At 45.1% G+C, this 24,261-nt stretch overlaps 2 long non-coding RNA genes across 2 annotated transcripts; both read left to right on the top strand.

Annotated features, from left to right (window-relative positions):
• The first annotated feature begins 1,620 nt into the window (after window positions 1–1,620).
• LOC114776073 (uncharacterized) lies at window positions 1,621–3,784 on the top strand. Its single transcript, XR_003745355.1, has 3 exons — window positions 1,621–1,926; window positions 2,456–2,627; window positions 3,549–3,784. It is a non-coding gene; the product is annotated as an uncharacterized LOC114776073 (long non-coding RNA).
• Window positions 3,785–13,334: 9,550 nt separating this feature from the next.
• On the top strand, window positions 13,335–15,499 carry LOC114776072 (uncharacterized). The gene is made up of 3 exons (XR_003745354.1): window positions 13,335–13,640; window positions 14,170–14,341; window positions 15,264–15,499. It is a non-coding gene; the product is annotated as an uncharacterized LOC114776072 (long non-coding RNA).
• Window positions 15,500–24,261: the final 8,762 nt, after the last annotated feature.

Genomic DNA, 24,261 nt, shown 5'->3' with positions numbered 1-24,261 from the left:
CAGACACTCTGAAACTCTAAAACAAGGTTTTGGAGATGCGTCTTGGTGACCTAGGGTGATCAGCCCCTCCGGTCAGGTCCTGGCGGATTCACGCCAATTGTGGTTTGAAAATTTCCCGTCTGGGGAGCTGCAATAAAGGAAGTCAATTGAATTGATTTTCCAAGTTTATTTACCATGGCCATGGGGGGAACTCGCAAGAAGAACGCCCATCCCCTGATAGCAGTTCACAGCTTTTATACCACGGGACATACAATGTCAAAACACAAGCTCATCCCAGATGGCGCCCATCAAGGTCACAGAACCTTCCTTATAAGATACACAGTTGTCTTCTAATTATTTCATGACCACAGGTGTTGGTCAGATAACACGTGAGAAGTTCAGGTCATACAGTTTTCCTCCACAACTGTGCTTCCCCAGGAACTTGAAGGTCTCCACAATAGACACTGGGCTGTCTGATATGGTGAGGGGGAGCAATGTTGAGGGATGTCTCCTGAAGTCCGCTTTCATCTCCACACTCTTGAGCATGTTCAGCTCCAGGTTGTGTTGACTGCACCAGAGTACCAGCCGGTTCCTTGAGGTGCAGTCGTTGGTGTAGAGGCAGAAGAGCAGTGGGGAGAGGACACATCCTCTAGGGGCACCAGGACTGAGGGACCGTGTTCCAGTAGTGATCCCCCCCCCCTCACTTGCAGCACCAGGAAGCTGGTGATCCACTGAAAGGTAGCAGGTGACACGCTGAGGTAAGGAGTTCAGGCACAATGGTGTTGAATTCCGAGCTGTAGTCCTGGGTGGTCGAGATGTTGCAGGATGTAATGCAGCCCCATATTCACTACATCATCCACCGACCTGTTTGCCCTGTAGGCAAACTGCAGGGGGTCCAGCAGGTGTCCCGTGATGTTCTTCAGATGGGCTAAAATGTTCAAAGTCATTCAAAGACCACAGACGTCAAGGCGACAGGTCTGTGGTCATTCAGACCAGTGATGGTGGGTTTCTTGGGGACTAGAATAATGCTGGAGTGTTTGAAGCAGGTGGGAACTTCACACGGCTCCAGGGATCTGTTGAAGAGCTGTTCAATACAGGCTTTGAGACAGGAGGGGGAGACACTGTCTTTCCAAGTCTTCTGTTTCTGGAACAGCCGACGCACATCCCCTGAGTTCCAGGGGAAGGGGAGGGGGGGAGAGAGGTGTGATGGGGATCAAGGGTGTGAATCTGTCCCTCTCAAACCTGCAGTAGAAGGTGTTAAGATCTTCTGCCAGGTCTTTGTTTGCTGGTACAGGGGGTGGGGGTTGTCTGTAGCTGGTGAACTCTTACAGGACTGAGAAACGTTCTTTCAGGTTCTCAGAGTAGCTTCTTTTAGCCACTTTGATCTCCTTGGTCAGCGTGTTCCTGGCTTGCATGTACAGGACCCTGACACCACTTCTGTAGGCCTCCTCCTTGGCCTGGCGAAGATGCTGCAGTTTGGGACTGAACCAAGGTTTATTGTTGTTGTATGTGCAGAAGGTCTTGGTTGGTACACACACATCTTCACAGAAACTGATGTATGATTTTTTTTTCAGAATCGGAGGGCTGGAGAAAACGAAAATGAATCACTTCAGGAAAATCGAGTTGCATGTCACTGCTCTCCAGGACAGGAAACGGGGTTCTACTTCCTGTTCCGTGGCGTTTTCCTGCAGGGTCCTGCGTGGGTCGTTTCTACGCGGATCACGGACAATTCCGAAGAACCGAATCAGAGCCGAACTAACCGCGAACCGGATCGCCGTCCACTGAGCCGAGTCCTGGTGAAAGTGAACAGCCCGCCGCGACCGCGTCTCCCGCTTCTCTTCACGCTGCTCTTCCTGGTGTTTAAAGCCCTTTCAGATACTTCCTGCTCCCCGCTGGGACTTTTACTGGGGTGACCGGGCGACATCTTTCCCTCTCCGGCTTTTCGAGGTGATTAAAACACTCGTTTTTATTCGCGCTACGTCGTGTCGCTTCGGGCTCAATTTCTATGATTTTAATCGGGCTCCAACGCGATAAATTAGCGGCCAGCAAACACGAACGTCCGGTTTACTTGTTGCGTTTTTCTGAGCGATTTAACGCGCTTTTCTTCACCAGACGCCGCTTTATTCTTTTTGACGAGTGCAACACAATATAATTTTTAACAGTAGAATCCGAGTGTGAAAATACTAAGCCACATTAATATATTTTCCTTCACTTTCCTTCACATCTGGTGTCTTTCAGTGTTGATAGGCGTCAAATAGTTTTAAAATGGATGAAAATGCTCTGATAAATAACAATTCACAATGGTTTCTGCTGCCTTTCACCTTTAGTGCTCACACTGTGTCTATATTTGTTGAGCCTTTTCGAACTCTGACCCACAATCGTATTTAAATACGAAAAGTCGGAGTAAATTATGTCCAACTTCCAACCATCCTAATTGTTGCTGTTGGTGAGTGAAACGTCTCCCACTTTGTCCCAGGTTTCCAGGATGGATCCCAGTCTGTCTCTGTCGTCCACTGAGACCAGGACTGTGGTCCAGAACAACACACACGTTCCACTGAAGATGTTATCAGTTGTTCTTACACGACTGGAACACGATAAAACTCTGGAACCAACAGGAAGTGACGAGAAGAACGTCTCCATCTCTTCTGGTGAGTGAAGTAAAATCAGCATCATGAACATGGGTGGTAGTAGCATAGTGGATAACACACTCTCCTATGAACCAGAAGACCCAGGTTCAAACCCCCCTTACTGCCATTGTGTCCCTGAGCAGGACAATTAACCCTGAGTGTCTCCAGGGGGGGACTGTCCCTGTAACTACTGACTGTAAGTCGCTCTGGATAAGGACGTCTGGTAAATGCTGTAAATGTAAATGATATGGTATTTCACTAGTGTGTCCCGGTCACACTAGCAACCATATTTGGGTGTTAAATTTCATATAGAAGTGAAGTGCTAAATGAATGCTGTAAATGTAAGTGAAAGCGAAGTGATTGTCATTGAGGACACGGGGACACAACAAAATGTGTCCTCTGTATTTAACCATCACTCTTGGTGAGCAGTGGGCACCATGACAGGCGCCCGGTGAGCAGTGTGTGGGGACCTGCAACCTTCTGATTACGGGGCCGCTTCCTTAACCGCCAGGCCACCACTGCCCCAAAATAATTGAAATAAATAAAATGAATACAATATCATAAATAAGTAGTTGTGACATGTGGCAGTGGTGGCCTAGCGGTTAAGGAAGCGGCCCTGTAATCAGAAGGTTGCCGGTTCGAATCCCGATCCGCCAAGGTGCCACTGAGGTGTCACTGAGCAAAGCACCGTCCCCCCACACTGCTCCCCAGGCGCCTGTCATGGCGGCCCACTGCTCACTCAGGGTGATGGGATAAATGCAGAGGACAAATTTCACTGTGTGCACCGTGTGCTGTGCTGCTGTGTATCACATGTGACAATCACTTCACTTTTTATTTTTTTTACTTTTTTTTTTTTTAATAAAGACTTAATTAGTTACTTTTAGTCTATATGGTTAATGCTTGAATGTGAATTATATTTTAATGGGTTTATTTTAACTACAGATGGAAGTAAAATCATCAGAAGACACAAAAACACATCTGAAGACACATTCCAATTCAAGAGCTTTAGACAAGTAGAAACCCTTCAGTCACATCAGACGCTACGTGCTGGAAAGAAGCCCTACCAGTGTGTAGAGTGTGGGAGGAGATTCTCACAAACATCACACCTTAAAGTCCACCAGAGGACACATACTGGAGAGAAGCCCTACCAGTGTGTAGAGTGTGGGAAGAGTTTTACACAAAGATCAGACCTTAAAAAACACCAAATGATACATACTGGAGAGAAGCCCTACCAGTGTGTAGAGTGTGGGAAGAGTTTTTCACAAGCATCATACCTTCAAGTCCACCAGAGGATACATACTGGAGAGAAGCCCTACCAGTGTGTAGACTGTGGGAAGAGATTTTCACAACCATCACACCTTCAAGTCCACCAGAGGATACATACTGGAGAGAAGTCCTACCAGTGTGTAGAGTGTGGGAAGAGGTTTTCACAACCATCACACCTTCAAGTCCACCAGAGGACACATACTGGAGAGAAGTCCTACCAGTGTGTAGAGTGCAGGAAGAGTTTTTCACATGCATCATCCCTTAAAGTCCACCAGAGGATACATACTGGAGAGAAGTCCTACCAGTGTGTAGACTGTGGGAAGAGGTTTTCACAAGCATCATACCTTAAAGTCCACCAGAGGATACATACTGGAGAGAAGTCCTACCAGTGTGTAGACTGTGGGAAGAGGTTTTCACAAGCATCATACCTTCAAGTCCACCAGAGGATACATACTGGAGAGAAGCCCTACCAGTGTGTAGACTGTGGGAAGAGATTTTCACAACCATCACACCTTCAAGTCCACCAGAGGATACATACTGGAGAGAAGTCCTACCAGTGTGTAGAGTGTGGGAAGAGGTTTTCACAACCATCACACCTTCAAGTCCACCAGAGGACACATACTGGAGAGAAGCCATACCAGTGTGTAGAGTGCAGGAAGAGTTTTTCACATGCATCATCCCTTAAAGTCCACCAGAGGATACATACTGGAGAGAAGCCCTACCAGTGTGTAGAGTGTGGGAAGAGGTTTTTACTACCATCACACCTTCAAGTCCACCAGAGGACACATACTGGAGAGAAGTCCTACCAGTGTGTAGACTGTGGGAAGAGGTTTTCACGAGCATCATCCCTTAAAGTCCACCAGAGGATACATACTGGAGAGAAGCCCTACCAGTGTGTAGAGTGTGGGAAGAGGTTTTTACTACCATCACACCTTCAAGTCCACCAGAGGACACATACTGGAGAGAAGTCCTACCAGTGTGTAGACTGTGGGAAGAGTTTTTCACTAGCATCAAACCTTAAAGTCCACCAGAGGAGACATACTGGAGAGAAGCCCTACCAGTGTGTAGACTGTGGGAAGAGTTTTTCACAAGCATCAACCCTTCAGTCCCACCAGAGGACACACACTGGAGAGAAGCCCTACCAGTGTGTAGACTGTGGGAAGAGTTTTTCACAACCATCACACCTTCAAGTCCACCAGAGGATACATACTGGAGAGAAGCCATACCAGTGTGTAGAGTGTGGGAAGAGTTTTTCACATTCATCACACCTTCAGTCCCACCAGAAGATACATACTGGAGAGAAGCCATACCAGTGTGTAGAGTGTGGGAAGAGTTTTTCACATTCATCACACCTTCAAGTCCACCAGAGGACACATACTGGAGAGAAGCCGTACCAGTGTGTAGAGTGTGGGAAGAGTTTTACACATGCAACAACCTTTAAAGAACACCAGAGGATACATACTGGAGAGAAACCCTACCAGTGTGTAGACTGTGGGAAGAGTTTTTCACGAGCATCATCCCTTAAAGTCCACCAGAGGATACATTCTGGAGAGAAGTCCTACCAGTGTGGACACTGTGGGAAGAGATTTTCACAAGCATCAAACCTTCAGTCGCACCAGAGGGCACATACTGTCGAGAAGCCCTACCAGTGTGTAGAGTGTGGGAAGAGTTTTACACATGCAACAACCTTTAATGAACAACAACAACATTTATTTCTTATATAGTCCAAAATCACATACAGTATGTCTCAATGGGCTTTGACAGGCCCTACATTTGACACCCCCCACACTTGACCCTTCTGCACACAAGGAAAAACTCCACACAAAAAAAACTCTAGGAGAGAGAAAAAAAAGAAAAGAAGAAACCTTGGGAAGGAGTGATACAGAGAGGGACCCCCTTCCAGGGTAGAGTGAGCCTGCAAATGGTGTCAGTGCAGGGTTGGGGATGATATAATAATAAGTCCTACAGTTGTAGGGTTGGAGAAGTCCAGGATGTAGTCAGTGTCATGGTCTAGATTACGTGTCCATAATGGTCCATTTGAAGATCCCTATAACTGTAGTTGGAACAGTGGTGGTGGCTGTGGTGACCCTCTGGTTTGTTTCATGGTATGTCCTTGTTAAGCAGTTGTCAGGAACCAGGATTTATTTGCTGGTCTCTTCACTGGGGTCTGCCAGTAGTCTGGGTGCTTGATTCCGTGTCTCGGAGAAAAACAAACAGAAGCAGTGACAGACGGTTGCACTGTATGACCGATACTGAAATATGTGGTGATAGTGGTATATTGGTGCTACAGTGGCCCGGTACTGTCTCAGTGCTATGATGAGGTCTAAATCCTGATTGATATACTTCGTGGATGTTGTTACAGTCTAGGTATGCACTCAGCTGCTGGGCTACGACTTTTTCTAAGATTTTTGATATGAACGGAAGGTTGGATATTGGTCTATAATTTGAAAGCTGACTGCGATCAAGATCCGGCTTTTTAATCAGGGGTCTAATGACTGCTACCTTGAACGAACTTGGTACGTGGCCGACGCTAAGCGACGAGTTAATAATTTTGAGGATAGAATTTATAATATTAGGTGCTATTTGCTTAAGGAACCTTGTTGGAATCGGATCCAAAAGCGCAAGTACATTGATTTGACGACGAGATTAATTCGATTAATTCATGCTCTTTAATAGGGTTGAATCGTTCTAATCGGTGGTCTATTAGAAGATTATTTTTCATGGAAATATCGGCGGAGCTATTTGTTGTGCTTTTAATCTTCTCTCTATTCGCAACAATTTTAGTATTAAAGAAATTCATAAAATCATCGCTACTATGATGATATTGAGTGGTAGTATCCGTTTCTGTCTTATTCCTGGTTAGTTTGGCTATAGTTTTAAACAGGAATCTGGGATTATTTTTGTTTTTGTCAATTAACGAGGACAGATATGTTGATCGAGCCGCGCTAAGAGCCTTCATATAGTTAAGTAGGCTCTCCTTCCAAGCTATTCGGAATATGTTTAATTTACTTTGACGCCATTTGCGTTCTAATTTCCGGGCGGTCTTCTTAAGCGAGCGTGTGTGATCATTATACCAAGGAATTAAGTTTTTAAAGAACACCAGAGGACACATACTGGAGAGAAGCCCTACCACTGTGTTGACTGTGTGAAGAGTTTTTCACTAGCATCATCCCTTAAAGTCCACCAGAGGATACATACTGGAGAGAAGTCCTACCAGTGTGGACACTGTGGGAAGAGATTTTCACATGCATCAAACCTTCAGTCCCACCAGAGGACACATACTGGCGAGAAGCCCTACCAGTGTGTAGAGTGTGGGAAGAGATTTACACATGCAGCAACCTTTAAAGTCCACCAGAGGAGACATACTGGAGAGAAGCCCTACCAGTGTGTAGAGTGTGGGAAGAATTTTTCACAAGCATCAAACCTTAAAGTCCACCAGAGGACACATACTCTGAATCCAGGATCATCACCAGGTGGCAAAAAGGTCTACAATTAGCCTGAATTTCCAAGAGGGGACAGTCATGTGGTGGACTGGTGACCACTGCATTTTGGTATCAGGGGCAGGACGATCTGTTTGATCTGTGGAGAACGATGTTCAGTATAAAGATCTCCTTTCTCCATCAGAGGGAACATGAGAGAAAACTCCAATCTCATTTGTTTTTTTCTGTAACATTGGTATATTTTACATACGATATATCCATATATACAGTAACTGCAATAGTAATCTACCTCTCAGTTGTAGTGCATTTAGTTCAAAACTCACCGTAAATTATGTGGTTCATTTCATCATTATAAATAAAAAAAGAGTAAATACCAAAAGAGTATGCAGGATCAAAGCTGGTCTATTTAACCCAGTCAGTACACGCAGCTAGTAGAACAAAAATACATTTTCTTTTAGTTATATAGATCTCTTCTTATAGCCCTGCGATATGAAGCACTGATAAACACAAACTACAGATCCCATAATGCAGTGCTTCGGTTGCTTTGCTGAACACAATCTTTACACCGCAGCTCAATCAGCTACATCTGAATCTGTATAGTTTTCACATTGATGGCAAATGGGTTGTGAAGCAGCTTGAACGCTGTGCGAAGTCGGTGCGTAGTGCGCTCAGTTTGTCAGCAAAGTGCACACTACATTATGAGATTGTGTTCAGCGAGGCAACTGAAGCGCTGCATGATGGGATCTGTAGTTTGTGTTATCAGTGCTTCACATCATCTGATGGTTTTAAGATAAGATAAAACTTTATTATTTTGCTTCTGTCCTTAAGAAAGGTCAAATATTTTAAGCTATAAAGTCTTGTTCATACAGTAATCACAAGGGGGATAAAGAATGATTCTCATTATCTTGTATTAAGTATTTAGCATTATTAGCATTTTGAGATAAACATTTGAGGCTGGTTAAAAATTGTTTCAAAATATGGGAGAAAACGCAACTATCTGAATCTGGAAAACAGGACGGTTATTGCCAGTGGAGTGGCAGGATCCATCTCCAGACAAATGCCATTTGGACAAAAGAGGTGGTTTTCTAAGGTGGCACAAGTGAACATTCAGGAGTGGAGAATGTTCACAGCTGAAGCCGTCTGTGGTGAGACCACAGGGATGTGAAGTACTGCACTGTACCGTCTGGTTTTCAGATTGGATCAGCTTTTCCATTTCAATCACAGAAACATTTTTCAATGCCAATAAATTCATCTGGCAAACTAAGCATGAACAATCGATCGGTGATCGTCTCGACATCAAGTTACGTTCCGACTGTCAAGTGACAGAACCGTTCCCTGCGGGGCCCCCGTACTGCAGACAACGGTGTCTGACACACAGCCTTGAGTTCTCACATACTGTGGTCGGTTAGTGATATAGTCCAGGAATGCAGAGTCATCTACTCGACTTCGAGACCGGTTTGTTCATTTTAGGTAACGAATGATACTGGAATAAACAAAAAAAAAACCTTGAAAACCCTGCCATTATCGGTGTTATGCAGTACTGTTGCTGTGTGTGTGTGTTAAATTTCTAGTGTCAGGTGTGTTACGTCCTGGTCTAGGTCAGGAACGTGAACAATTAGAAAGAGGGAGGGAAACGTCACAACCGTTGGAACTAAGTGATTTTTAATAATTAATAAAACAAAACAAGTCACGCCTTGACACCCAGTCAGGCCACGAAAAGCACCGGGTAGACTCAAATGTGAACAGGGCATCTGTCCTGCGTATTTTCCCTCTCGTCTCCCTCTCTCCTTCCGTCCCCCCTCCTCGTCGCAGCACGCCGTCTTTAACGACATCACTCCGATGGGTGCGCGAATCAGCGTCAGATCTGGGAGGAGTTCCGTAAATTACAGGCTCCTCCTACAAAAAGGAAAAAACACCAACAAGACAGAACATACAAACCACACATCACATGATCACGGGACGTAACAGGTGTTACACTCCATATTATTTATTATTTATCTTTGGTTTTGCGTTGTTTTGTGATAATTTGTTAAAAAATAACATGTTTGTCACTCTAGAGTTAGGGTTAGGGGGCCTGTATTTCTTCATAGGAAGAATAGGAGTGTTAACAGGGGAGTCATTACATGGCACAATAATTCCTGCCTTTAAAAAGGCTTCGAACACCGGACGAATGCCTGCTATGGCTTCTGGTCTTCTGGTCTACTGTGCCCTGCGTGGGCGGTGGTGAGACTTTGGGGTCACAACAAGGGGCTCGCAGTTTTTTATTAAGCCAACATCGTGTTTGTGAGTGGCCCAGACAGAAGCAGGGATTGCAGCCAATTCAGGGGGGTCAGATGGAGAAAGAACTGTAAATAGACAGATCTTAGACAACAAAAAAAAAAATCAGTCCAGTCAGTTGTGTCACAACATGATTTTAACCAGTGAAACATGTGGGCAACTTGTCAGGTAAAATATATATATATTTTTAAATGCTCTTGGTCTGGGTTCAAGGAAACAAAAAGGGCACAGCACAAGTTATAAGCAGAACAATGTCGTCATCTCAATGCTATCATTTAAATCATGAAAAAAAATTTAAATACAGCATCATATTGGCAACACAACATCATATTGGCAACACAATAAAATAAAAGCCAAAGTACAATATAAATGTGAAGCCTTTTTTTTGGGTCAATATATCTTCCACTGTGCTTCACACAGGCAAATCAGATTTTTTTTACATGGCTGCACTACAATCAACAATGAAAAAAGTACTTCTCAGAGGGAGTGCAGGGAGTGTATGTGTGTATCAGTGTGTGTTTGGGGAGAGTGTGGAATGTGTCTTCGTATTCAGCATGAGTGTCAGTGTAGGTCAGTGTAGATGTGCAGGACCTTATTTGAAACTGCCACCAGGACTGCGGCCGCGCCTTCATCTGGAGCGCCCAATGTCTGCTTTGGCCACAGCAGAAGCTCATATCACACTGTTTCTTGCTCTGTTGGCGGCCGTGCCATGATGTGGGGTGAGTTTCATTTTTTTGGTTTTTGTCTTTCTTGACCCTTGCTTCAACCTGTCTGGCCTGGATGTGGTGCACAACGTCAGTCTGTAGCAGGACTCGAGCCCTTTTGGTGGATGTCTGTGTGAATTCTCTGATGAAATCATTCACGGCTCTGGACATGGCTGCACCCCCTCGATTTGCCTTTGGGAGGTGCTTATAAGAGTTCAGAAGATCTTCAGTCGTCCATGGGGAGGGTTATAGTTGAGGGTCCTGATTGTCCAGATGATAGTGAGGCATCCAACTCGTAGGTGGCGCCTGAACAAGTCTTGGGAGGAGAGAATGGGTCAGCTGCTCTGATGGTGGGTTTCTCCTGTGGAGTTGAAGCAGTGACGTCATCGTGCTGTGGTGGTTTCTGTTGCTCCAGCAGGGGTCATGATGGTTTTTCAGGGTGGAAGGGTGGAGCTTCAGATTCTGGACGGCCTGCAGCCCAAGAGTTCTGCAAAAGGGGGATTCAAAGACACAGGAGCAGAGGCAAACAGTGCAGCCGTTGGGAAGTCTCCTTTCTTAAATAAAATAAAGTCAAAACCAGAAAAAAGAACCCAAAGTGCACATACAATGGTACAAAATGCATTTAAAATTGCACAGTTTAGGTGTTATATATATTTATACTTATAATTTTCCCAGCTTTCCACAAACTTAGTTTTAAAACTCTCAGAAAGAAAAAACAAAACAAATTCCACAAAATGAAAAATATTTTCCCATATTCCCTTTAAAGCCTAATAAGGTTGAAACCCGCTGTAAATCGCTGTGCTGATGCCCAGACGGTAAAATCTATTGCTAAGAGTTCAGTCCCAAAACAAAACGAGAGAGAGAGAGGGAGGCGCCTCACACACACACACCAGAGAGAGAGAGAGAGAGATAAGGTCTGCCAATGTGTGCAGACACTCACACACACACACACACACACAGAGGCTGGAGCAGCAGGCGAAAGCTGACAATGCAGGGTTGACGAGTATACGACAGGAAGTTAGAGAAACGCGAACCCCGCCTCTTAACAGCGCTGCCATCCACCCGGTGATGGAACTCATCAGAACTCCGGTCCTCCACGGTCCTATACGGCCCCTCATAAAAATCCGGTCTTATCTCACACCTTAATTTTAGCTCACAGGACTTTAAACCTGTTCTTGCCCCCCAGCACCAGGGTACTGGTTTCAAACCCCCTCACTTGGATCAATTCAGCCGACTACAGAATAAAGCAAATATGCAATTTATCTTATCATTTTGGTTTTGGATTTCTTCATCTTCTAGATTCTACAGTTTTAATTAAATGTTTGAGAGGTGGAATATTTTAGCTCACCGTGTTCGTGTCCCCAGACGACAAAAAAAAGGAATCTCCTGGCGGAATCGGCCAAGGACGCTGACCGCAGCCCCAGACACTCTGAAACTCTAAAACAAGGTTTTGGAGATGCGTCTTGGTGACCTAGGGTGATCAGCCCCTCCGGTCAGGTCCTGGCGGATTCACGCCAATTGTGGTTTGAAAATTTCCCGTCTGGGGAGCTGCAATAAAGGAAGTCAATTGAATTGATTTTCCAAGTTTATTTACCATGGCCATGGGGGGGAACTCGCAAGAAGAACGCCCATCCCCTGATAGCAGTTCACAGCTTTTATACCACGGGACATACAATGTCAAAACACAAGCTCATCCCAGATGGCGCCCATCAAGGTCACAGAACCTTCCTTATAAGATACACAGTTGTCTTCTAATTATTTCATGACCACAGGTGTTGGTCAGATAACACGTGAGAAGTTCAGGTCATACAGTTTTCCTCCACAACTGTGCTTCCCCAGGAACTTGAAGGTCTCCACAATAGACACTGGGCTGTCTGATATGGTGAGGGGGAGCAATGTTGAGGGATGTCTCCTGAAGTCCGCTTTCATCTCCACACTCTTGAGCATGTTCAGCTCCAGGTTGTGTTGACTGCACCAGAGTACCAGCCGGTTCCTTGAGGTGCAGTCGTTGGTGTAGAGGCAGAAGAGCAGTGGGGAGAGGACACATCCTCTAGGGGCACCAGGACTGAGGGACCGTGTTCCAGTAGTGATCCCCCCCCCCTCACTTGCAGCACCAGGAAGCTGGTGATCCACTGAAAGGTAGCAGGTGACACGCTGAGGTAAGGAGTTCAGGCACAATGGTGTTGAATTCCGAGCTGTAGTCCTGGGTGGTCGAGATGTTGCAGGATGTAATGCAGCCCCATATTCACTACATCATCCACCGACCTGTTTGCCCTGTAGGCAAACTGCAGGGGGTCCAGCAGGTGTCCCGTGATGTTCTTCAGATGGGCTAAAATGTTCAAAGTCATTCAAAGACCACAGACGTCAAGGCGACAGGTCTGTGGTCATTCAGACCAGTGATGGTGGGTTTCTTGGGGACTAGAATAATGCTGGAGTGTTTGAAGCAGGTGGGAACTTCACACGGCTCCAGGGATCTGTTGAAGAGCTGTTCAATACAGGCTTTGAGACAGGAGGGGGAGACACTGTCTTTCCAAGTCTTCTGTTTCTGGAACAGCCGACGCACATCCCCTGAGTTCCAGGGGAAGGGGAGGGGGGAGAGAGGTGTGATGGGGATCAAGGGTGTGAATCTGTCCCTCTCAAACCTGCAGTAGAAGGTGTTAAGATCTTCTGCCAGGTCTTTGTTTGCTGGTACAGGGGGTGGGGGTTGTCTGTAGCTGGTGAACTCTTACAGGACTGAGAAACGTTCTTTCAGGTTCTCAGAGTAGCTTCTTTTAGCCACTTTGATCTCCTTGGTCAGCGTGTTCCTGGCTTGCATGTACAGGACCCTGACACCACTTCTGTAGGCCTCCTCCTTGGCCTGGCGAAGATGCTGCAGTTTGGGACTGAACCAAGGTTTATTGTTGTTGTATGTGCAGAAGGTCTTGGTTGGTACACACACATCTTCACAGAAACTGATGTATGATTTTTTTTTCAGAATCGGAGGGCTGGAGAAAACGAAAATGAATCACTTCAGGAAAATCGAGTTGCATGTCACTGCTCTCCAGGACAGGAAACGGGGTTCTACTTCCTGTTCCGTGGCGTTTTCCTGCAGGGTCCTGCGTGGGTCGTTTCTACGCGGATCACGGACAATTCCGAAGAACCGAATCAGAGCCGAACTAACCGCGAACCGGATCGCCGTCCACTGAGCCGAGTCCTGGTGAAAGTGAACAGCCCGCCGCGACCGCGTCTCCCGCTTCTCTTCACGCTGCTCTTCCTGGTGTTTAAAGCCCTTTCAGATACTTCCTGCTCCCCGCTGGGACTTTTACTGGGGTGACCGGGCGACATCTTTCCCTCTCCGGCTTTTCGAGGTGATTAAAACACTCGTTTTTATTCGCGCTACGTCGTGTCGCTTCGGGCTCAATTTCTATGATTTTAATCGGGCTCCAACGCGATAAATTAGCGGCCAGCAAACACGAACGTCCGGTTTACTTGTTGCGTTTTTCTGAGCGATTTAACGCGCTTTTCTTCACCAGACGCCGCTTTATTCTTTTTGACGAGTGCAACACAATATAATTTTTAACAGTAGAATCCGAGTGTGAAAATACTAAGCCACATTAATATATTTTCCTTCACTTTCCTTCACATCTGGTGTCTTTCAGTGTTGATAGGCGTCAAATAGTTTTAAAATGGATGAAAATGCTCTGATAAATAACAATTCACAATGGTTTCTGCTGCCTTTCACCTTTAGTGCTCACACTGTGTCTATATTTGTTGAGCCTTTTCGAACTCTGACCCACAATCGTATTTAAATACGAAAAGTCGGAGTAAATTATGTCCAACTTCCAACCATCCTAATTGTTGCTGTTGGTGAGTGAAACGTCTCCCACTTTGTCCCAGGTTTCCAGGATGGATCCCAGTCTGTCTCTGTCGTCCACTGAGACCAGGACTGTGGTCCAGAACAACACACACGTTCCACTGAAGATGTTATCAGTTGTTCTTACACGACTGGAACACGATAAAACTCTGGAACCAACAGGAAGTGACGAGAAGAACGTCTCCATCTCTTCTGGTGAGTGAAGTAAAATCAGCATCATGAACATGGGTGGTAGTAGCATAGTGGATAACACACTCTCCTATGAACCAGAAGACCCAGGTTCAAACCCCCCTTACTGCCATTGTGTCCCTGAGCAGGACAATTAACCCTGAGTGTCTCCAGGGGGGGACTGTCCCTGTAACTACTGACTGTAAGTCGCTCTGGATAAGGACGTCTGGTAAATGCTGTAAATGTAAATGATATGGTATTTCACTAGTGTGTCCCGGTCACACTAGCAACCATATTTGGGTGTTAAATTTCATATAGAAGTGAAGTGCTAAATGAATGCTGTAAATGTAAAGTGAAAGCGAAGTGATTGTCATTGAGGACACGGGGACACAACAAAATGTGTCCTCTGTATTTAACCATCACTCTTGGTGAGCAGTGGGCACCATGACAGGCGCCCGGTGAGCAGTGTGTGGGGACCTGCAACCTTCTGATTACGGGGCCGCTTCCTTAACCGCCAGGCCACCACTGCCCCAAAATAATTGAAATAAATAAAATGAATACAATATCATAAATAAGTAGTTGTGACATGTGGCAGTGGTGGCCTAGCGGTTAAGGAAGCGGCCCTGTAATCAGAAGGTTGCCGGTTCGAATCCCGATCCGCCAAGGTGCCACTGAGGTGTCACTGAGCAAAGCACCGTCCCCCCACACTGCTCCCCAGGCGCCTGTCATGGCGGCCCACTGCTCACTCAGGGTGATGGGATAAATGCAGAGGACAAATTTCACTGTGTGCACCGTGTGCTGTGCTGCTGTGTATCACATGTGACAATCACTTCACTTTTTATTTTTTTTACTTTTTTTTTTTTTAATAAAGACTTAATTAGTTACTTTTAGTCTATATGGTTAATGCTTGAATGTGAATTATATTTTAATGGGTTTATTTTAACTACAGATGGAAGTAAAATCATCAGAAGACACAAAAACACATCTGAAGACACATTCCAATTCAAGAGCTTTAGACAAGTAGAAACCCTTCAGTCACATCAGACGCTACGTGCTGGAAAGAAGCCCTACCAGTGTGTAGAGTGTGGGAGGAGATTCTCACAAACATCACACCTTAAAGTCCACCAGAGGACACATACTGGAGAGAAGCCCTACCAGTGTGTAGAGTGTGGGAAGAGTTTTACACAAAGATCAGACCTTAAAAAACACCAAATGATACATACTGGAGAGAAGCCCTACCAGTGTGTAGAGTGTGGGAAGAGTTTTTCACAAGCATCATACCTTCAAGTCCACCAGAGGACACATACTGGAGAGAAGCCCTACCAGTGTGTAGACTGTGGGAAGAGTTTTTCACAACCATCACACCTTCAAGTCCACCAGAGGATACATACTGGAGAGAAGCCCTACCAGTGTGTAGAGTGTGGGAAGAGGTTTTCACAACCATCACACCTTCAAGTCCACCAGAGGACACATACTGGAGAGAAGTCCTACCAGTGTGTAGAGTGCAGGAAGAGTTTTTCACATGCATCATCCCTTAAAGTCCACCAGAGGATACATACTGGAGAGAAGTCCTACCAGTGTGTAGACTGTGGGAAGAGGTTTTCACAAGCATCATACCTTAAAGTCCACCAGAGGATACATACTGGAGAGAAGTCCTACCAGTGTGTAGACTGTGGGAAGAGGTTTTCACAAGCATCATACCTTCAAGTCCACCAGAGGATACATACTGGAGAGAAGCCCTACCAGTGTGTAGACTGTGGGAAGAGATTTTCACAACCATCACACCTTCAAGTCCACCAGAGGATACATACTGGAGAGAAGTCCTACCAGTGTGTAGAGTGTGGGAAGAGGTTTTCACAACCATCACACCTTCAAGTCCACCAGAGGACACATACTGGAGAGAAGCCATACCAGTGTGTAGAGTGCAGGAAGAGTTTTTCACATGCATCATCCCTTAAAGTCCACCAGAGGATACATACTGGAGAGAAGCCCTACCAGTGTGTAGAGTGTGGGAAGAGGTTTTTACTACCATCACACCTTCAAGTCCACCAGAGGACACATACTGGAGAGAAGTCCTACCAGTGTGTAGACTGTGGGAAGAGGTTTTCACGAGCATCATCCCTTAAAGTCCACCAGAGGATACATACTGGAGAGAAGCCCTACCAGTGTGTAGAGTGTGGGAAGAGGTTTTTACTACCATCACACCTTCAAGTCCACCAGAGGACACATACTGGAGAGAAGTCCTACCAGTGTGTAGACTGTGGGAAGAGTTTTTCACTAGCATCAAACCTTAAAGTCCACCAGAGGAGACATACTGGAGAGAAGCCCTACCAGTGTGTAGACTGTGGGAAGAGTTTTTCACAAGCATCAACCCTTCAGTCCCACCAGAGGACACACACTGGAGAGAAGCCCTACCAGTGTGTAGACTGTGGGAAGAGTTTTTCACAACCATCACACCTTCAAGTCCACCAGAGGATACATACTGGAGAGAAGCCATACCAGTGTGTAGAGTGTGGGAAGAGTTTTTCACATTCATCACACCTTCAGTCCCACCAGAAGATACATACTGGAGAGAAGCCATACCAGTGTGTAGAGTGTGGGAAGAGTTTTTCACATTCATCACACCTTCAAGTCCACCAGAGGACACATACTGGAGAGAAGCCGTACCAGTGTGTAGAGTGTGGGAAGAGTTTTACACATGCAACAACCTTAAAGAACACCAGAGGATACATACTGGAGAGAAACCCTACCAGTGTGTAGACTGTGGGAAGAGTTTTTCACGAGCATCATCCCTTAAAGTCCACCAGAGGATACATTCTGGAGAGAAGTCCTACCAGTGTGGACACTGTGGGAAGAGATTTTCACAAGCATCAAACCTTCAGTCGCACCAGAGGGCACATACTGTCGAGAAGCCCTACCAGTGTGTAGAGTGTGGGAAGAGTTTTACACATGCAACAACCTTTAATGAACAACAACAACATTTATTTCTTATATAGTCCAAAATCACATACAGTATGTCTCAATGGGCTTTGACAGGCCCTACATTTGACACCCCCCACACTTGACCCTTCTGCACACAAGGAAAAACTCCACACAAAAAAAACTCTAGGAGAGAGAAAAAAAAGAAAAGAAGAAACCTTGGGAAGGAGTGATACAGAGAGGGACCCCCTTCCAGGGTAGAGTGAGCCTGCAAATGGTGTCAGTGCAGGGTTGGGGATGATATAATAATAAGTCCTACAGTTGTAGGGTTGGAGAAGTCCAGGATGTAGTCAGTGTCATGGTCTAGATTACGTGTCCATAATGGTCCATTTGAAGATCCCTATAACTGTAGTTGGAACAGTGGTGGTGGCTGTGGTGACCCTCTGGTTTGTTTCATGGTATGTCCTTGTTAAGCAGTTGTCAGGAACCAGGATTTATTTGCTGGTCTCTTCACTGGGGTCTGCCAGTAGTCTGGGTGCTTGATTCCGTGTCTCGGAGAAAAACAAACAGAAGCAGTGACAGACGGTTGCACTGTATGACCGATACTGAAATATGTGGTGATAGTGGTATATTGGTGCTACAGTGGCCCGGTACTGTCTCAGTGCTATGATGAGGTCTAAATCCTGATTGATATACTTCGTGGATGTTGTTACAGTCTAGGTATGCACTCAGCTGCTGGGCTACGACTTTTTCTAAGATTTTTGATATGAACGGAAGGTTGGATATTGGTCTATAATTTGAAAGCTGACTGCGATCAAGATCCGGCTTTTTAATCAGGGGTCTAATGACTGCTACCTTGAACGAACTTGGTACGTGGCCGACGCTAAGCGACGAGTTAATAATTTTGAGGATAGAATTTATAATATTAGGTGCTATTTGCTTAAGGAACCTTGTTGGAATCGGATCCAAAAGCGCAAGTACATTGATTTGACGACGAGATTAATTCGATTAATTCATGCTCTTTAATAGGGTTGAATCGTTCTAATCGGTGGTCTATTAGAAGATTATTTTTCATGGAAATATCGGCGGAGCTATTTGTTGTGCTTTTAATCTTCTCTCTATTCGCAACAATTTTAGTATTAAAGAAATTCATAAAATCATCGCTACTATGATGATATTGAGTGGTAGTATCCGTTTCTGTCTTATTCCTGGTTAGTTTGGCTATAGTTTTAAACAGGAATCTGGGATTATTTTTGTTTTTGTCAATTAACGAGGACAGATATGTTGATCGAGCCGCGCTAAGAGCCTTCATATAGTTAAGTAGGCTCTCCTTCCAAGCTATTCGGATATGTTTAATTTACTTTGACGCCATTTGCGTTCTAATTTCCGGGCGGTCTTCTTAAGCGAGCGTGTGTGATCATTATACCAAGGAATTAAGTTTTTAAAGAACACCAGAGGACACATACTGGAGAGAAGCCCTACCACTGTGTTGACTGTGTGAAGAGTTTTTCACTAGCATCATCCCTTAAAGTCCACCAGAGGATACATACTGGAGAGAAGTCCTACCAGTGTGGACACTGTGGGAAGAGATTTTCACATGCATCAAACCTTCAGTCCCACCAGAGGACACATACTGGCGAGAAGCCCTACCAGTGTGTAGAGTGTGGGAAGAGATTTACACATGCAGCAACCTTTAAAGTCCACCAGAGGAGACATACTGGAGAGAAGCCCTACCAGTGTGTAGAGTGTGGGAAGAATTTTTCACAAGCATCAAACCTTAAAGTCCACCAGAGGACACATACTCTGAATCCAGGATCATCACCAGGTGGCAAAAAGGTCTACAATTAGCCTGAATTTCCAAGAGGGGACAGTCATGTGGTGGACTGGTGACCACTGCATTTTGGTATCAGGGGCAGGACGATCTGTTTGATCTGTGGAGAACGATGTTCAGTATAAAGATCTCCTTTCTCCATCAGAGGGAACATGAGAGAAAACTCCAATCTCATTTGTTTTTTTCTGTAACATTGGTATATTTTACATACGATATATCCATATATACAGTAACTGCAATAGTAATCTACCTCTCAGTTGTAGTGCATTTAGTTCAAAACTCACCGTAAATTATGTGGTTCATTTCATCATTATAAATAAAAAAAGAGTAAATACCAAAAGAGTATGCAGGATCAAAGCTGGTCTATTTAACCCAGTCAGTACACGCAGCTAGTAGAACAAAAATACATTTTCTTTTAGTTATATAGATCTCTTCTTATAGCCCTGCGATATGAAGCACTGATAAACACAAACTACAGATCCCATAATGCAGTGCTTCGGTTGCTTTGCTGAACACAATCTTTACACCGCAGCTCAATCAGCTACATCTGAATCTGTATAGTTTTCACATTGATGGCAAATGGGTTGTGAAGCAGCTTGAACGCTGTGCGAAGTCGGTGCCTAGTGCGCTCAGTTTGTCAGCAAAGTGCACACTACATTATGAGATTGTGTTCAGCGAGGCAACTGAAGCGCTGCATGATGGGATCTGTAGTTTGTGTTATCAGTGCTTCACATCATCTGATGGTTTTAAGATAAGATAAACCTTTATTATTTTGCTTCTGTCCTTAAGAAAGGTCAAATATTTTAAGCTATAAAGTCTTGTTCATACAGTAATCACAAGGGGGATAAAGAATGATTCTCATTATCTTGTATTAAGTATTTAGCATTATTAGCATTTTGAGATAAACATTTGAGGCTGGTTAAAAATTGTTTCAAAATATGGGAGAAAACGCAACTATCTGAATCTGGAAAACAGGACGGTTATTGCCAGTGGAGTGGCAGGATCCATCTCCAGACAAATGCCATTTGGACAAAAGAGGTGGTTTTCTAAGGTGGCACAAGTGAACATTCAGGAGTGGAGAATGTTCACAGCTGAAGCCGTCTGTGGTGAGACCACAGGGATGTGAAGTACTGCACTGTACCGTCTGGTTTTCAGATTGGATCAGCTTTTCCATTTCAATCACAGAAACATTTTTCAATGCCAATAAATTCATCTGGCAAACTAAGCATGAACAATCGATCGGTGATCGTCTCGACATCAAGTTACGTTCCGACTGTCAAGTGACAGAACCGTTCCCTGCGGGGCCCCCGTACTGCAGACAACGGTGTCTGACACACAGCCTTGAGTTCTCACATACTGTGGTCGGTTAGTGATATAGTCCAGGAATGCAGAGTCATCTACTCGACTTCGAGACCGGTTTGTTCATTTTAGGTAACGAATGATACTGGAATAAACAAAAAAAAAACCTTGAAAACCCTGCCATTATCGGTGTTATGCAGTACTGTTGCTGTGTGTGTGTGTTAAATTTCTAGTGTCAGGTGTGTTACGTCCTGGTCTAGGTCAGGAACGTGAACAATTAGAAAGAGGGAGGGAAACGTCACAACCGTTGGAACTAAGTGATTTTTAATAATTAATAAACAAAACAAGTCACGCCTTGACACCCAGTCAGGCCACGAAAAGCACCGGGTAGACTCAAATGTGAACAGGGCATCTGTCCTGCGTATTTTCCCTCTCGTCTCCCTCTCTCCTTCCGTCCCCCCTCCTCGTCGCAGCACGCCGTCTTTAACGACATCACTCCGATGGGTGCGCGAATCAGCGTCAGATCTGGGAGGAGTTCCGTAAATTACAGGCTCCTCCTACAAAAAGGAAAAAACACCAACAAGACAGAACATACAAACCACACATCACATGATCACGGGACGTAACAGGTGTTACACTCCATATTATTTATTATTTATCTTTGGTTTTGCGTTGTTTTGTGATAATTTGTTAAAAAATAACATGTTTGTCACTCTAGAGTTAGGGTTAGGGGGCCTGTATTTCTTCATAGGAAGAATAGGAGTGTTAACAGGGGAGTCATTACATGGCACAATAATTCCTGCCTTTAAAAAGGCTTCGAACACCGGACGAATGCCTGCTATGGCTTCTGGTCTTCTGGTCTACTGTGCCCTGCGTGGGCGGGTGGTGAGACTTTGGGGTCACAACAAGGGGCTCGCAGTTTTTTATTAAGCCAACATCGTGTTTGTGAGTGGCCCAGACAGAAGCAGGGATTGCAGCCAATTCAGGGGGGTCAGATGGAGAAAGAACTGTAAATAGACAGATCTTAGACAACAAAAAAAAAAATCAGTCCAGTCAGTTGTGTCACAACATGATTTTAACCAGTGAAACATGTGGGCAACTTGTCAGGTAAAATATATATATATTTTTAAATGCTCTTGGTCTGGGTTCAAGGAAACAAAAGGGCACAGCACAAGTTATAAGCAGAACAATGTCGTCATCTCAATGCTATCATTTAAATCATGAAAAAAAATTTAAATACAGCATCATATTGGCAACACAACATCATATTGGCAACACAATAAAATAAAAGCCAAAGTACAATATAAATGTGAAGCCTTTTTTTTGGGTCAATATATCTTCCACTGTGCTTCACACAGGCAAATCAGATTTTTTTTACATGGCTGCACTACAATCAACAATGAAAAAAGTACTTCTCAGAGGGAGTGCAGGGAGTGTATGTGTGTATCAGTGTGTGTTTGGGGGAGAGTGTGGAATGTGTCTTCGTATTCAGCATGAGTGTCAGTGTAGGTCAGTGTAGATGTGCAGGACCTTATTTGAAACTGCCACCAGGACTGCGGCCGCGCCTTCATCTGGAGCGCCCAATGTCTGCTTTGGCCACAGCAGAAGCTCATATCACACTGTTTCTTGCTCTGTTGGCGGCCGTGCCATGATGTGGGGTGAGTTTCATTTTTTTGGTTTTTGTCTTTCTTGACCCTTGCTTCAACCTGTCTGGCCTGGATGTGGTGCACAACGTCAGTCTGTAGCAGGACTCGAGCCCTTTTGGTGGATGTCTGTGTGAATTCTCTGATGAAATCATTCACGGCTCTGGACATGGCTGCACCCCCTCGATTTGCCTTTGGGAGGTGCTTATAAGAGTTCAGAAGATCTTCAGTCGTCCATGGGGAGGGTTATAGTTGAGGGTCCTGATTGTCCAGATGATAGTGAGGCATCCAACTCGTAGGTGGCGCCTGAACAAGTCTTGGGAGGAGAGAATGGGTCAGCTGCTCTGATGGTGGGTTTCTCCTGTGGAGTTGAAGCAGTGACGTCATCGTGCTGTGGTGGTTTCTGTTGCTCCAGCAGGGGTCATGATGGTTTTTCAGGGTGGAAGGGTGGAGCTTCAGATTCTGGACGGCCTGCAGCCCAAGAGTTCTGCAAAAGGGGGATTCAAAGACACAGGAGCAGAGGCAAACAGTGCAGCCGTTGGGAAGTCTCCTTTCTTAAATAAAATAAAGTCAAAACCAGAAAAAAGAACCCAAAGTGCACATACAATGGTACAAAATGCATTTAAAATTGCACAGTTTAGGTGTTATATATATTTATACTTATAATTTTTCCCAGCTTTCCACAAACTTAGTTTTAAAACTCTCAGAAAGAAAAAACAAAACAAATTCCACAAAATGAAAAATATTTTCCCATATTCCCTTTAAAGCCTAATAAGGTTGAAACCGCTGTAAATCGCTGTGCTGATGCCCAGACGGTAAAATCTATTGCTAAGAGTTCAGTCCCAAAACAAAACGAGAGAGAGAGAGGGAGGCGCCTCACACACACACACCAGAGAGAGAGAGAGAGAGAGATAAGGTCTGCCAATGTGTGCAGACACTCACACACACACACACACCACAGAGGCTGGAGCAGCAGGCGAAAGCTGACAATGCAGGGTTGACGAGTATACGACAGGAAGTTAGAGAAACGCGAACCCCGCCTCTTAACAGCGCTGCCATCCACCCGGTGATGGAACTCATCAGAACTCCGGTCCTCCACGGTCCTATACGGCCCCTCATAAAAATCCGGTCTTATCTCACACCTTAATTTTAGCTCACAGGACTTTAAACCTGTTCTTGCCCCCCAGCACCAGGGTACTGGTTTCAAACCCCCTCACTTGGATCAATTCAGCCGACTACAGAATAAAGCAAATATGCAATTTATCTTATCATTTTGGTTTTGGATTTCTTCATCTTCTAGATTCTACAGTTTTAATTAAATGTTTGAGAGGTGGAATATTTTAGCTCACCGTGTTCGTGTCCCCAGACGACAAAAAAAGGAATCTCCTGGCGGAATCGGCCAAGGACGCTGACCGCAGCCCCAGACACTCTGAACTCTAAAACAAGGTTTTGGAGATGCGTCTTGGTGACCTAGGGTGATCAGCCCCTCCGGTCAGGTCCTGGCGGATTCACGCCAATTGTGGTTTTGAAAATTTCCCGTCTGGGGAGCTGCAATAAAGGAAGTCAATTGAATTGATTTTCCAAGTTTATTTACCATGGCCATGGGGGGAACTCGCAAGAAGAACGCCCATCCCCTGATAGCAGTTCACAGCTTTTATACCACGGGACATACAATGTCAAAACACAAGCTCATCCCAGATGGCGCCCATCAAGGTCACAGAACCTTCCTTATAAGATACACAGTTGTCTTCTAATTATTTCATGACCACAGGTGTTGGTCAGATAACACGTGAGAAGTTCAGGTCATACAGTTTTCCTCCACAACTGTGCTTCCCCAGGAACTTGAAGGTCTCCACAATAGACACTGGGCTGTCTGATATGGTGAGGGGGAGCAATGTTGAGGGATGTCTCCTGAAGTCCCGCTTTCATCTCCACACTCTTGAGCATGTTCAGCTCCAGGTTGTGTTGACTGCACCAGAGTACCAGCCGGTTCCTTGAGGTGCAGTCGTTGGTGTAGAGGCAGAAGAGCAGTGGGGAGAGGACACATCCTCTAGGGGCACCAGGACTGAGGGACCGTGTTCCAGTAGTGATCCCCCCCCCCTCACTTGCAGCACCAGGAAGCTGGTGATCCACTGAAAGGTAGCAGGTGACACGCTGAGGTAAGGAGTTCAGGCACAATGGTGTTGAATTCCGAGCTGTAGTCCTGGGTGGTCGAGATGTTGCAGGATGTAATGCAGCCCCATATTCACTACATC

The sequence above is a fragment of the Denticeps clupeoides genome, unplaced genomic scaffold (assembly GCF_900700375.1).
Source record: "Denticeps clupeoides unplaced genomic scaffold, fDenClu1.1, whole genome shotgun sequence".
NCBI classification, from domain to species: domain Eukaryota; kingdom Metazoa; phylum Chordata; class Actinopteri; order Clupeiformes; family Denticipitidae; genus Denticeps; species Denticeps clupeoides.
Note: the sequence above shows the minus strand (reverse complement) of the source record. Positions and strands in the feature narration are given on the sequence as shown.